We start from the raw sequence: 15,372 nt of genomic DNA on the forward strand, positions 1-15,372 counted from the left end.
TTACAATAAGTTTTATTCTGACATATATATAGTCAGCGTTTCCACTGGTAAAGGTTTTGCCGTGGCGCTGCCTCCACACCAAACATTTCATACAAAACAATCACCATCATCGCATTAGACTTATTCTTCATATGTATGATACATAATAGTTCAGGACAAACATCCTGCCCCTTCAAATCAAAGTTTACGAAGCTTCAGGAGGTAGAGAAAAGATAAATGAGTATAAAATTTCATTTTCACTCCCGTGGGCGGCACGGTTCACACAATTCCGTACCTCCATAGTATTATAAGTAGGACAGAAACCGGCCGAGCCCTGCCCCCCATCAAAACCAGTAACATTACACAGACATAAAACATGGATTATAATAAAACCATTTAGCAGAGAAGTGAAGTATTTGCACTGATTTCACCAATATCTGAAATGTTCAACAAGTTTGCTTAATTTCATGTCTTTTCCAGGGCTGGAAAACGAAAAAAGTAGCATGACCTCAAGATTTTTTTTTCTCAGTAGATGGAAAAAAAAAACAACTGAGTTTCCTTAACATAAGGCATCATGAAGTGGCAGAAGCACAAAGTTTACTTACAACAGTGGAAGAAAATATATTAGTGACACCGGTAAAACTGCTGATAGAACATTTTTACTGTTGTAAGAGGCGCTGAAATGCCCTTAAAGTACAGAAGTAAAAAGTGGCCTTTGACCCAACAAATCAACTGATGAATTTGTTGCCAACTCTTTTAAGAATCGATTTGGATCGATTTAACCGAGTCATTGTTACAGAAGCATTGTCTACAGAAGCAGAGTAAAGTAACATTAAAATACAGAAGGAAATGTCAACAGTTATCTGGATGAATTTACAGACTAAGTGCCTGTACTTAGTCATTTTCATCTCTGACGTTTCCACAGACACTTCCACCAATAATCACATTTCACCCAAATATGAACGGACTTTGAATGACCAGCAGAAAAATATCCTGTTAAACACACAGTGTCACTCACCTAATGTTTGTAGAAGAGTCAAGTAGCTGCGTCCGTCTCCTGCTCCAGATGAACGTCCAGCTGTTTCCGTTACATATGTGTTGAAGTGTGAAACTGTTGGATTTAAAACTGTACTTCCTCTCATTGAAGCTAAAACACTAAAAACACCGCTAGCAAACCGGCTAGCTAACCGAAGCTAGTACCGCTCCATGCTAGCTGTTAGCTGTTAGCCTGGTCGGAAGTGCCGCACAGTCCGCTTCTTTACCCGGTTTTGTCCACTTTTTATGGACGTCTTCCTCTCGTGATGATTTATTTTTATCCTCCGTTCTCTTTTTAAATCCATCCACAACATCCGCGGTGTGTGTGTGTGTGTGTGTGTGTGTGTGTGTGTGTGTGTGTGAGGGCTGCGGCAGGTGACGCACATTTGCTCCGACCCGCCAAAAGTTCAACGTCAGCGTGAAAAATGACGCAGGGGTGCGTAAGGGGCGGGGTCAAAATATGAGTGGTTGATCATTCTGTCACTCAAAGTTATGACACGTTTATAGAACACCCCGAGGATAGGAAACGGGTGTGCACTCTCCAGGTACTATAGCAGTATTTCTTTTATTTTATTTATTTTATTTATTTATTTATTTTCATAAAACTGGACTAATTGAATTCAGTCACATGTCAAGTACATTTTAAAATATCACTTTAATCAGTATAAAGTATAGATTACAACTCCATGTGTGACAGGAGTAGTTCAGGGACATTCATATTTGACAGAATCAAGAATCACATATATATATATATATATATATCTCATATGAGGCTCTGAAAGTTAGACTTTTTCTACCATCACAGGGCAGTCCTGTCTAAAGGATCCACATCCATTTAAGTGTTTGCCATATTTTGAAAATTTCCCCTCTTTTTTTTGTCAATAAATTTTCTTTTCCCACAGAGCACTGGGGCCTTAAAGTGCTCTTTAACCTCCCAGTCCCTCTGCAGCCTGTGTCTCTGTGGTGTTGTCATACCTTTTATCTGAGCCAAACCCATTAATGCATTAGTCAAACCAGTGGTTTTACTAGTAAACTGCTTTACTATTTTTACTTGTCTTTTTTGTTTGCTTGTTCTTTACTTATCTATTTTATCCTAAACCTATTTATTTTAGTTGCTTTTTTATTTTTATAGTAGGTTTTCCAGTTGATGTACAGACTGAATGGTACTTTGAAATGTCGTTGTACTTGTTACAATGAAAATAAAAACTATCAACTATTCATGAAAATCCCAGGAGGAAAAAGTTAGATTCTTTACCATTTTTCATCAAAAACATATTGAATGAACCATTCTTATAACTTAGAATGAACATATAACTTGAAAACTTCAAAAAAAAAAATACAAATTTGGCAAATATCACAGTTATATATAAAACTATTTATATGAAAATGCAGATGATGCCTCAGCTGTTTATAGGAAAATTATTACAATCATATACAACTATGAACAACTATATACAACTATAAACAACTATATACAACTATACCACTATAAACTATATACAACTACAAACAACTATATACAACTATAAATAACTCCATACAACTATAAACAACTATACCACTATGAACAACTATATATAACAATATACAACTATAAACAATTATACCACTATAAACAACAATATATAACTATATACAACTATAAACAACTATATACATCTATACCACTATAAACAACTATATATAACAATATACAACTATAAACAATTATACCACTATAAACAACAATATATAACTATATACAACTATAGAACTGTATGCAACTATAAACAACTATATACAACTATACAGCTATATACAACTATAAACAACTCTATACAGCTCTACAACTATATACAACTATAAACAACTCCATATAACTATACAACTATAAATAACTATAAACAACTATACCACTATAAACAACTATATACAACTATACACCTATATGCAACTATACAACTATACAACTATATACAACTATACAATTGTAAACAACTATATACAACTATATACAACTGCACAACTATATACAACTATACAATTATATACAACTGTACAGCTGTATACAACTATACACAACTATACACAACTATACAACTATGTACAACTATACACAACTATATAACTATATACAATTATATATAACTATGTACAACTATAAATAACTGTGTACAGCTATACAACTATATACAATTATATGCAACTGTAAACAGCCATATACAACTATATGCATCTATACACAACTATACAACTATATACAACTATGTAACTATATACAACTATACACAACTATACAACTATATACAACTATTTAACTATATACAACTATACAATTATATACAACTATAAATAACTATATACAACGATATATGATGATACACAACTATATACAACTGTTTATAACAACCATCAGGTGTCACATGCCTCCCATCTGATTAGTTGATGTAGTTTCACTTTTCCACCTTCGAGGCCTGTTTTTATCGTCTCTTCTTACACTGGACATGATGACAGTATTTGCTAAAATCTGGTTTTCATTGTGTATCATTAGTCTGGTTTTTCTGGGCCTTTCAACACCGCTGACTTCACAGTATTTTTGACAAGTAAATAAAGACTCAGTGCAGCTCCGTCTGCAGATACGTCGTCTTAAATCAGTTTGTGATTTGGACAGGATGGTGCGTTCAGGGACTCTGAAGGATTCACTGTATGTCTCCGTGTCTTCTTTGGCCTCCCTGTCTTCTTCTGAACATCCAATCCACTGTGACATTCACTGGGTGTTCTGTTATCAGCTGGAGTGTTTGTCCAACCAGTCTTCTTCTGATATCACCCCCACCCCCGACTGACGTTACTCCTGTAAATCAGTTACATCAACCTCTGGAACTCCCTCCCACCTTCTATCCAACACTGCTTCGACCTCAACACCTTTAAATCCCTTTTAAAAACTCATTTATTTAAGATTGGTTTTAATGTTTAATCTTAATGTTTAATGGTTTTATATTCGTACACCTGCCTTTGGCATCTGCTTTTATCTATTTTTAATGTGTTTGGTTTCTGTTTTTATCTGCTGTATGGAAAGTGGCTTTGAGCTCTATGAAAAGCGCTATACAAATAAAATGTATTATTATTATTATTATTATTATTATTATTATTATTATTATTATTATTATTATTATTATTATTGTCTTAAAACCTGCATGTATCTGCTGTAAATCATAGGGTTTACCTGAGCTCCCGTGGACCTGCCCCCCCCACCCCCACCCCCAGAGCTAACCCTCTGTCCCTGTGGTGGATCAGGCAGGTCACAGTCAGTGTTGGTTGTGTCAGTGCTGCCCCCCTGTGGCCCAGGCCCTGGTACTGCAGCAGCACAGAGCTGCAGCAGGGCAGATGCAGCCTGTGTTTGTGGCCTGCAGATGTTGTGCAGCTGTTGATTGGCAGCTCTAATGACATGCAGCGGTATTCAAAGCAGAACGGAGGCTTCTTCTCTGGAAACACGCCAGCACACGCTGCCGTTTCCTCCAAACCTCCTCTTTGTGTCTCCTCTCTCAGCTCTCTCTCGTTATTCTCTGCTCGTCCTCTCGTTCGTCCGTTTTCCTGCTTTTCGTTTATTCTGCTGGTCTTTCCATTATCTGTTCTGCATTTTCCTTCTTCCTACACGTCGACATCTTACATAGTTTCATTTAAATAGAATCAAACTGTGTACTAATACTAAACAACAAATAGAATAAAACTGCATACTACACTATATATGCTACCGTATTCTATACTATACTATATATTATATACTATATACTATACTATACTTTATACTACACTATACTATACATTAAATTATATACTATACTATATATTATACTATCTACTATATACTACACTATGTATTATATTATATTATATTATATTATATTATATTATATTATATTATATTATATTATATTATATTATACACTATATACCATACTATACTATACTATCTACACTATTTATTATACTATACTATACAATACTGTACTATACTATCTACTACATACTACACTATATATTATATCATATTATATACTATATACTACACTATGTATTATATTATATTATATTATATTATATTATACACTATATACTATACTATACTATGTATTTTATTATATACTATATACTACACTATTTATTATACTATACTATACTATACTATCTACTATATACTACACTATATATTATATCATATTATATACTATATACTACACTGTATACTATACTATACTATACTACATTACACTGTACTGTACTATACTATATATTATATTATATACTATACTATGTACTATATACTATACTACACTATACTGTACAACACTGTAAATTATATTATATACTATATACTACACTATATACTATAATATACTATACCGTACTATACTATACTACACTGTACTATATACTGTACTATATACTATACTATACTATACTATACTATACTATACACTGAACTGCACTATACTATACTATATACTATATTACACCATACTATATACTAGGGATGAACCGATACCACTTTTTTCTAAACCTAGTACAAGTACTTCCATTTGAGTACTTGCCGATACCAAGTACTGATACTAGTCCTTAATAATCCCATTCCAGTTGTTAGTTCCTTTTGTAAATGTGCTTTATTGTCGTTGTCATTAGTCTGACTGGAACAAAGTGCTGCTACTGACATTTAATGTGTTGGAATGAGCGTTTGTCCATTAATCCACCAGGGGGCGCCGCTCTGAATGAACCATACTGGACAAATACCACGAAGAAGAGGAAAGTTTTAAGAAAAGGAGGAAGTCAGTATTAATAAACCTGTAGACGACAGAGGTAACACTAATGTGATACTAATGTTGATATTGCTGAGGGTAGTTGTCCTAAATGTGTCAGTAGTTTTCCTTTAACTCACACAGTGGCTCTTTGAACAGATCCTCTACCTCCACGGTTCTGCTGGTATTCTCTGTCTGGGTACTCATCCTCCATCAGCTGGAAAACAGATGGAATGTACGCAGAGGACGGACAGAACGCTGCGTCTGTATTTGTCTGTGTCTGTAACAATACTTTTGTGGTGTCGGTGCGATACTTTTACGACGTATCGGTATCGGTGCATCCTTACTTTATACCATACTATACTATACTATGCTATGCTATGCTATACTATACTATACTATACTATACTATACCAAGGGAGTAGGTTTGATTCTGACATCGGTGGGGACACAAAAGTACTCCAAGGCAGCACTCCTGAAAGTTGATGTTTTTTTGCATTTGCGATCATAATTTCACGTCATGTTACGTCAGGCTGATCAAACAAGCAAACAATCATAGTCAGTCAGTTCTAGCCATTTTGGCACCCAAGGTGATATGAATTTGGTACCCCTCTCCCCCTCAAAAAATACACATGCACACAAACACACACACACATACATATGGGGGGGTGGGGGGTGGGGGGGACATGAAGAGGAGATACATGAAGCATGAGAGGAGATGCACAAAGCAGCCAGCAGTAAACCACATAGAAACATATATCAAACAGCCAACTAGCAGTAAACCATATACAAACATAAATAAATCAGATAGAAACATATATAAACCACATAGAAACATATATAAACCACATAGAAACATGTATAAACCACATAGAAACATATATAAACCATATAGAAACATATATAAACCACATAGAAACATATATAAACCATATAGAAACATATATAAACCACATAGAAACATATATAAACAACATAGAAACATATATAAACCACATAGAAACATATAGAAACCATATAGAAACATATATAAACAACATAGAAACATATATAAACCACATAGAAACATATAGAAACCATATAGAAACATATATAAACCACATAGAAACATATATAAACCACATAGAAACATGTATAAACCAGTTCAGCAGCAGTAAACCACACACCTTAGCAGATATCACATATCTTAATCATCTACAGTTCCATTTTTAGCCAGCTTTGCTTCATTTCAGTTCAGCTAGCTGTTGCTAGCAACATAAAATGTTTTTTAACATTGTAAAAGGTTACATCCCTCTGTAATGGGATTATTTTTCTGCCTCCTCTTCTGTCCTCTTCTAAACTGTGCAGTTAAGGCCTTTTCATGGTGATAAACTCTCCATCCTTTACCTGGATGTTCAGTTCTACACCTGTCTGACTGTCATTCAGCTCCACTCTGTCTGTGTCACACACACAGTGAACACTGGTCTAGGAGAGCTCACCTGAGAAATTACAGGGGGGGTTGTTGTTTTGTTTTATTTTCCTCTCATTTCTTTATATTTAAGACAATTCATGAGTAATTATCATGTTATCAGTTATCAGCCTATGCCACGAACCGGCCCTGCCCGCACTGACACACATACGCACGCATGCAGGCAAACAGACACATGAACAAATGTACATGTAAATGACACCTCTGATATTCAAATCTGTCTAACTGATGTGACCCAGGCAGAACAAATGCAGACATGTTGACAACTTACGCTGAGCGGTTGGAGATACAACTGCCACCTGTCCGGTCCATTTCTTTTTTTCTGTCCAACTAGCGGATAACTGTAGCTTTTACAAGTAGATGGAGTAACAGCGGGGACGGCCAATCACATGTACGATAGCAAAACCGCAGAGCCAATCAGAGAGTGATAATTAGGTTGGAGGCGGGACTTCTAGCAGAGACCAACTATTAACCCTTTGTGTGCCATAATCATTGACTAAACACTACAGACAGAGGTTGGATTGGTAGGGACAACACAGTAGTGGCTGGATATTGGTAGGGACGTGTCCCTGGCATCCCTACGCAATTCTACGCCCCTGTACTATACTATGCTATACTATAATATACTATACTATACTATACTATATTATACTTAATTTTGTTTGATATACTTTGTACTGTCAAATGACAATAAAGGCAATAAATTCAATTCAATATTATACTATACTATACTATACTATACTATACTACATTATATTATACTATACCATACTATACTATACTATACTACACTACACTACACTACACTACACTATACTATACTATACTACATTATACTATACTACACTACATTATACTATACTACACTACATTATACTATACTATACTACATTATACTATACTATACTACATTATACTATTCCATACTATACTATAATATACTATACTACATTATACTACACTATACTATATTATACTATACTACATTATACTATTCTATACTATACTATATTATACTATACTATACTATACTATACTATACTACATTATACTATACTATACTACATTATACTATTCCATACTATACTATATTATACTATACTATAATATACTATACTACATTATACTACACTATACTATACTATACTATACTACATTATACTATACTATACTATACTACATTATACTATTCTATACGATATTATATTATACTGTACTATACTATACTATACTATACTATAAATTACTATTCTATGTCGCCCCGTCTTTTATTTTAATATTGTGATATTTATTCTTTTCTCTACCTCATTTTTTTTCACATCCAAACTGTCTTTAAAACTTCAGAATGTCTTAATATTTTCCACGTTATGAGGATCAAGAGAAAGAATAAGACACAACACTAATATATTAAATAACTGCAACACCGTGAACATCTGAGAGACTGAGATTCATCCAAGATTCAGACCAAAGATTTGCAAGGAGATGATCTGACACCTGTCACCTTATCCTATTTGTGGTTTTTGTTTCCAGTTCTGGAATAAAGTGGTTTGTCGTGTCTGTTTCACATTTTTACTATTTTTTTTTTTTTTTTGTCTTTTCAAATAATCGATAGGAGTGTTGATTACAGAAATGATCGATAGCTACACTTCCACAAATCTGCTCAGCGATAGTAAGTTATCGTGGCGTTTATTGGAACCCTGTAGTGAGACATTCCAAGGTTATTATTGTTAACTGACAAAATGACGAAAACTAGAATTGAATAAACATTTTCGTTAACTGAAATAAATAAAAACTATAATTGAAAGAAAAAATGACAACTAACTGAAACTGTATTGTGTGTTTACAAAACTAACTAAAACGTATAAAAATGGATAACATTCTCTTCGTTTTCATCTTTGTCAATGTCGGACTGATACAAAAGTGATTTATTTTGCTTGAGCAATTTTCTGTGCTGTCACCATACGACACTTTGACGGTCCATCACTTTTGTTCACTTGTGGTTTCCAGTCGTCTTCTGGTCCCCACTCTACCTGGAAACATGGAGACTAAAGTTGGGAGAAAACAGCAGAGTCCTGTCTGGGATTTATTTGAATACAACGACAGAGAAGAAGAGAAAAGAGACCACTGAACTAAAATTAATACTAAAACTAAACTAAAACTAAGTATTTAGAAAAAATTTAAACTAATAAAAACTAGCAAACCTGCTCTAAAAACTAATTAAAACAAACTGAATTAGAGAAAAAAAAGTCAAAACTAAATAAAACTGAACTATAATGAAAAATCCAGAACTATTAGAACCCTGAGACGTTCTACCTGCATACATTGCTTCCCTGATCCAGCCCTACAGCTTGACTTGTAGCCTGAGGTCTTCAGGACAGCACCTGCTGATGGTTCCACGGACCTGTTTTAGCACACTCGGTGACAGGTCTGTTAAAGCTGTGGACCACATCTATGGAATGACCTGCCTCTACACCTACGGTCCATGGACTCTGTACAGAGCTTTAAGAAACACCTCCAAACCCTCCTGTTCAAAAAGGCTTTTTAGTCTCCCACCTGACCCAGGACCACCACAGACTGACTACACTCTATGTATTCATCATAACGTACTCCATGTGTCATCCCCCCAGTCTCTCTATATCTCTATCGCTCTCTCTTTTCTCCTCCTTTACTCTCTCTCTTTAACCCCAACTGGTCCAGGCAGACGTCCATCCTTCAGGAGTCTGGGTCTGCTCCAGGTTTCTGCTGTTAAAGGGAACTTTTTCCTTCCACTGTCACCAATCACAAGTGTTTGCTCCTGGAGGATTCTGTTGGGTCTGTAAACTGGATTTGATTCTGATTTGAACTGGTAAAGCACTTAGTGACTCTGTCTGTGAAAAGTGCTCTATAAATAAAATTTACTTACTTACTTACTTACCTGCTGGAACCACAAACACATCTGTGATGGAACTGAGGAGAACACCCTGAAACTGAAACTGACACACGGTGGTTGGAGTTTAAATCCAGGGCTGTTTTTAGTTCAGTTAAAGGTAGTCCAGTGTGTAGAGTGGAAACACACACACACACACACACACACACACACTCTAACCTCTGTGCAGTTCAGACCCAAAACAGGCCGAGATTAATGTTCTCACCCGTCACCAGAGACTCCAACACAAAACACACACACACACACACACACTCTGAGTATCTGCTGACGTCCACGTTTCCATTGTGGAATTTATGCTAAATACGCATATCTTAATTGCATTATCTGAAATAATTAGCTGGTGTATTTTTCTTTCCCTCTCCTGTGTGTGTGTGTGTGTGTGTGTGTGTGTGTGTGTGTGTGTGTGTGTGTGTGTGTGCTGAACAAACAGTGCCACGCTGCAGGGGGCGGAGCCTCGCCCACTGCCGCCGTCACAGTAACCAAATGAATCCAGTCCATGTTGACTCAATCTGAGCAGTTGTTGAGTTTGGGCTGAGGATCCGTTCGTCTCCATCACATGAACCAGAGGCTCAGACGGAACAACAGGAACAAAAACTTATTCCAATATCACTGTTTTTAATTCAGGAACCATCTTTAATAAAGAAAGTAAGAAAAACTCCAGTGAATGAAAGCTGCAGGTGGTGATGGACGGGCCCTCATGTCTCTGCAACAGGAAAAAAGAATGACAGATTTTCTACTATTTGAACAATTTAACCTGGAGTTTTTTTATCTAAAAAAAGTCCAACTTTAATCTGAGACATTTTGAATTTACTGATGACATTAAACATAAAACAAAAAGATCATCAGAGTCAGAATCAGAACACTTTATTAATCCCAGGGGAAATTGTTGTGTATTATCAGTATTACTATTATTATTATTATTACACTGGGTTACAAAAAAAATGTTTTTTGCAAGTTGTCTAGGTTTTTTCAACTGAATTAGGACCATTTTGCACCGCTAAATCCAAAAATGACATCTCACAAAATTGATTACATTTTTGTGACTTTATCAGTTGATTTTTTATATAGTTCTCACCTAAAATAGGTTTTAAGAGAAAAAAAATCATTTGACCACTTGATTCCTGTTAGGTACAATGGTGTATTCAGCGCAGATGGAGCAGAATACGTCAGGTTTATTTTTGCAAGATCTTCTAGTCGAAGCCATTTCATTCACCTGTAATATTAAAAAAAAACATTAATCATAAATTGGCAAAAGTAAAATCTTCAGAACTCGTTTATTGCAAGAAATATGAAAGAATTTTGTATCATATGATGTGAAAATGCCCATAAATGTAAGCAAAAATGTAAAAAGCCAATATGTAGCATAGTTCAGAAAGTTGACCTGATTGAGCAAAATTCATGTGATTTTTGGATTCAGCACCAAAATGATCCTAAATCAGCTCAAAAAACTTCAGCAATAAATTTGTTGTTGACCAGTGTAATTAATACAGTATTATTTAATATTACAAAAATACATATATACATATATTATATAAATAATACATAAGATAAAACACTTTGTACAATATATACTAGAAAAATATTATCAATATGATAAGAAAAATAAATAATAATAATAATAATAATAATAATAATAATAATAATAAGAAGAAGAAGAAGAAGAAGAAGAAGAATACATTTTTTTTGCTCATGTTACTTATTTTGTTGATTTTTCCTTCATTTTTGTTAATTTTGTTGCTTATTTTCTCCATGTTATTCATTATTTTCTTATTTGTTTTTGTTCACTTCATTTGTTTTTGTTCATCTTGTCACTTATTTTGTTCCTGTTACTTATTATTTTGTTGAATTGTTCGTTTTTGTTTTTGTTTCTATCAATCACTTTGGCTGTTTTTGTTCATTTTGTTGGTTATTTTATTCTTCTTCATTTACATTTTAGTTTTTTGTTTGTTTGTTTGTTTGTTTGTTTTTTTGCTTATCTTCATGTTCATGTTATTTATTATTTTGTACATTTTTGTATACATTTTTGTTGATTGTATTTATTATTTAATATGTATAAACCAAGTGTCTCCATCCACTGTCACTGATCATGTCATGGTTAGATTTCCTAATATTTATGTTATTTATGTTTGTAAAGTTGAAGAGTAAGAAAATGTGTAAATATGAAGTACACTAAGTAGAATGAAAAAAGAGGAAAATTAACCAGTAAAAATGTTGAATATGTGCATATGAATTTAGAAATATTTAACTGTTCATTCTGAGGGACATAAAAGCAGAGACAAAAACCCTTAAATGTTCATGGATTAAATGAATACAATACGTCCTTAAATAAAACCACCTGCACATTGAACTCCTTCCATTATTCACAAACGTTCAGTAAATATCATACATTTTAATAGGACAGCCACGTCTGCGCAGAAACCTGATGAAAGGATTAAAGTTGCCGTCTGCTTTTCTTCCTGTGGTTTTACTCTCTGTTCGCAGCCTCTGTAGAAACAGGAAATGGCCTAAATACATCACAGTCAATGACACCAATTAATCACACGGCGTTAATGGAGATTTCTTTAGTCGCCTTAAGTAGCAAACACGTACGTTATCTCCTCCCTGAAGATGAAAAGGTCAGCGTGATCCTTTAAGGTTTCTGGAGTAGTTAAAGATACCTGCTGAGGCCTTCAGGGACACCGCGCAAACTCCGGAAAACACACTAACACCTGACGTACGAGGACAGTAAAGGGGTCAAAGGTCAACGAATGTGTCGACCAGATTAGAAAATTCAAGAATCGAACTCAGTTTCACCCCAAAAATGTAGCTTTAGTTTATGTCATTCATAAAAATAAAAATAAAAATGACAATGAAAAAAGAAGGAGAGAAAAAGAAAATCTGCCTTTGCATTTCAAAAGATTAAAATGCACTAAAGTTTAACTTTTTAAAAAAAAATACTAAAATGCGCACAAAAAAGGCTGAAATACATTAAAATATACAGAACTAGGCAAAAATACACTATAATACACAAAAGTGTGCTAACATACACGAAAATATAAAATGACTACACAAAAATACATAAAAAATGCTAAGATGTATCAAAATATAAAAGAACTACAAAAAATACACAAAAATGCACAAAAATATGCAAAAAAATATGCTAAAATGCACAAGAATATGTTAAGCTGCACAAAAAAATATACATGAACTACACAAAAATACACCAAAAATATGCTAAAATACGCAAAAATATGCACTAAAATATACAAAATCTGTCAGTCAATCACTTAGTCAGTCAGTCAGTCACCTGGTCAGTCAGTCAGTCATTCAGTAAATCAGTCAGTCAGTCAGTCTAAACTGCAGTCATAATAATAATCTGTATTTCTGTATCAGAACAGTAAATGTGTTTTCTATGATGTCGTATTAAAGCTGTGTAGGAAAAATAAAAACACTGGTCACTATGAGAATAAAGTCTTCAAATTCCAAGAATGAACGCCATAATATTATGAGAATAAAGTTGTGGTTAAATAATGAAATAATATAATTAATAAAAGTAATGCTGTACTTTTATGAGATGTGAAGAGGAGAAGCAGAAATAAGCCTCCGGCTTCAGCTTCTTCCTTTTTCAGTTACAAAATGTGTTAATTTTATGTTTGTTTGTTTTTTTTAATATGTATGTGTTTTGTTTAGTTGTTTTTTTTTATATGTATGTGTTTTGTATTTTGTATTTAACTGAAATAAACATTCATTCATTCATTCAGAGATTAAAGTCATAATATTTTGAAAGTAAATTCTCAATAAAACGACAAAAAGTCATAATTTAGAAATCGTAAGCCTTAAGTAAGTTCAGTAATTTGCTCCAAATCTGTTTGGTTCTCACGAAGAAACAAACCCAAACCTGTGCGAACTGTCTTAAAATTCCTCTGACTAATACTAATGTGTTGATGGTGGGCGGGGCTAATAAACTCAGTATTTGGTGGGTGGGGCTAATAGGCTCAGTATTTGGTGGGCGGGGCTAATAGACTCAGTATTTGGTGGGCGGGGCTAATAGACTCAGTATTTGGTGGGCGGGGCTAATAGACTCAGTATTTGGCCTTTGTGCCCCAAATGAAAGTAGAACCTCACAGAATGTTCCATGTTCTACATTATGTGATGAATGGATACGACTTTATTCTCATAAATTATGATATTTTTCCCACCTGTTGTAAAATTTCAATGTTATTCTCTTTTTTCTTACTATTACGATTTCATTCTTCTTCATCTTCATCATTCTTCTTCCTCTTTTTGTATTTGACTTTATTCTCATAAAATCATGGGTTTTATCTCGATATTTTACTTTATTCTCGTACTGACAAGTATTTTTATTTTATGATGTGGCACTAATACGCCTTTGTAGTTACCAGTTCAAAACAGCAAACAAACACTAAAATAGTACAAATAAATACATAATCAATAGCATCAACCCTCCAGATAAAAGTACATTAAAAGAAAAAGTGAAACAGTCAAAGTACTTTAATAACAACAACAATAATAAAAGAAATCAAACAAGGATGAAATAAAGAATAAAACTGAACTCAAATAAATGATAAATGATGTGACAATAATAAGTAAATAAAATAATTGGAATACAGACACTGAAGCCAAATAAGTGATTTAAAGGAGGTCAGTGAAGTGGTCTGTTGAACCCAGTCTGAGTCCTGGACCCAGATGAGGGTCTGGGGTCCCAGGTGGATCACATGGGTCCATCCTTCTGTTCAATAATGTCCATGATCAGTCAAATTTAAAATCCGTTTTAAAATGACTCCCATCCCCATCAGCCTCCTGTCGTCTGTTCAAACCAGTCCAAAGTCTAAATGATGCGTTTAAGGACCTTCAGAATAATTCCACTTCCAGATCTGGGTTCCAATCTGATGAAAACACACTGGGGTTCACATTAAAGCAGATCCACTGTAACCACATAAGGCTCCTCCCTCTGGAGGATTGTGGGTAATGTGTTGGCATGAACTGGGACATCCTGACTCTGGTTCTGGTTCTGGTTCTGGTTCCGGACCACAGGTCTGGCCTCCATTGTGGTGACATCATACGAGTCAGTCCCGCCTCCTGTCTCTGGATCTTGGGTCAGAACCTGTGAGCCCATGTAGGTCCAATCCAGCATCCTGCTCTGGATGCTAATTGGCTGTTTGGTTGCCGTGGTAACCCCCACCCCCCACCCCCTC

This window comes from Sphaeramia orbicularis, chromosome 12 (genome assembly GCF_902148855.1).
Source record: "Sphaeramia orbicularis chromosome 12, fSphaOr1.1, whole genome shotgun sequence".
NCBI classification, from domain to species: Eukaryota; Metazoa; Chordata; class Actinopteri; order Kurtiformes; family Apogonidae; genus Sphaeramia; species Sphaeramia orbicularis.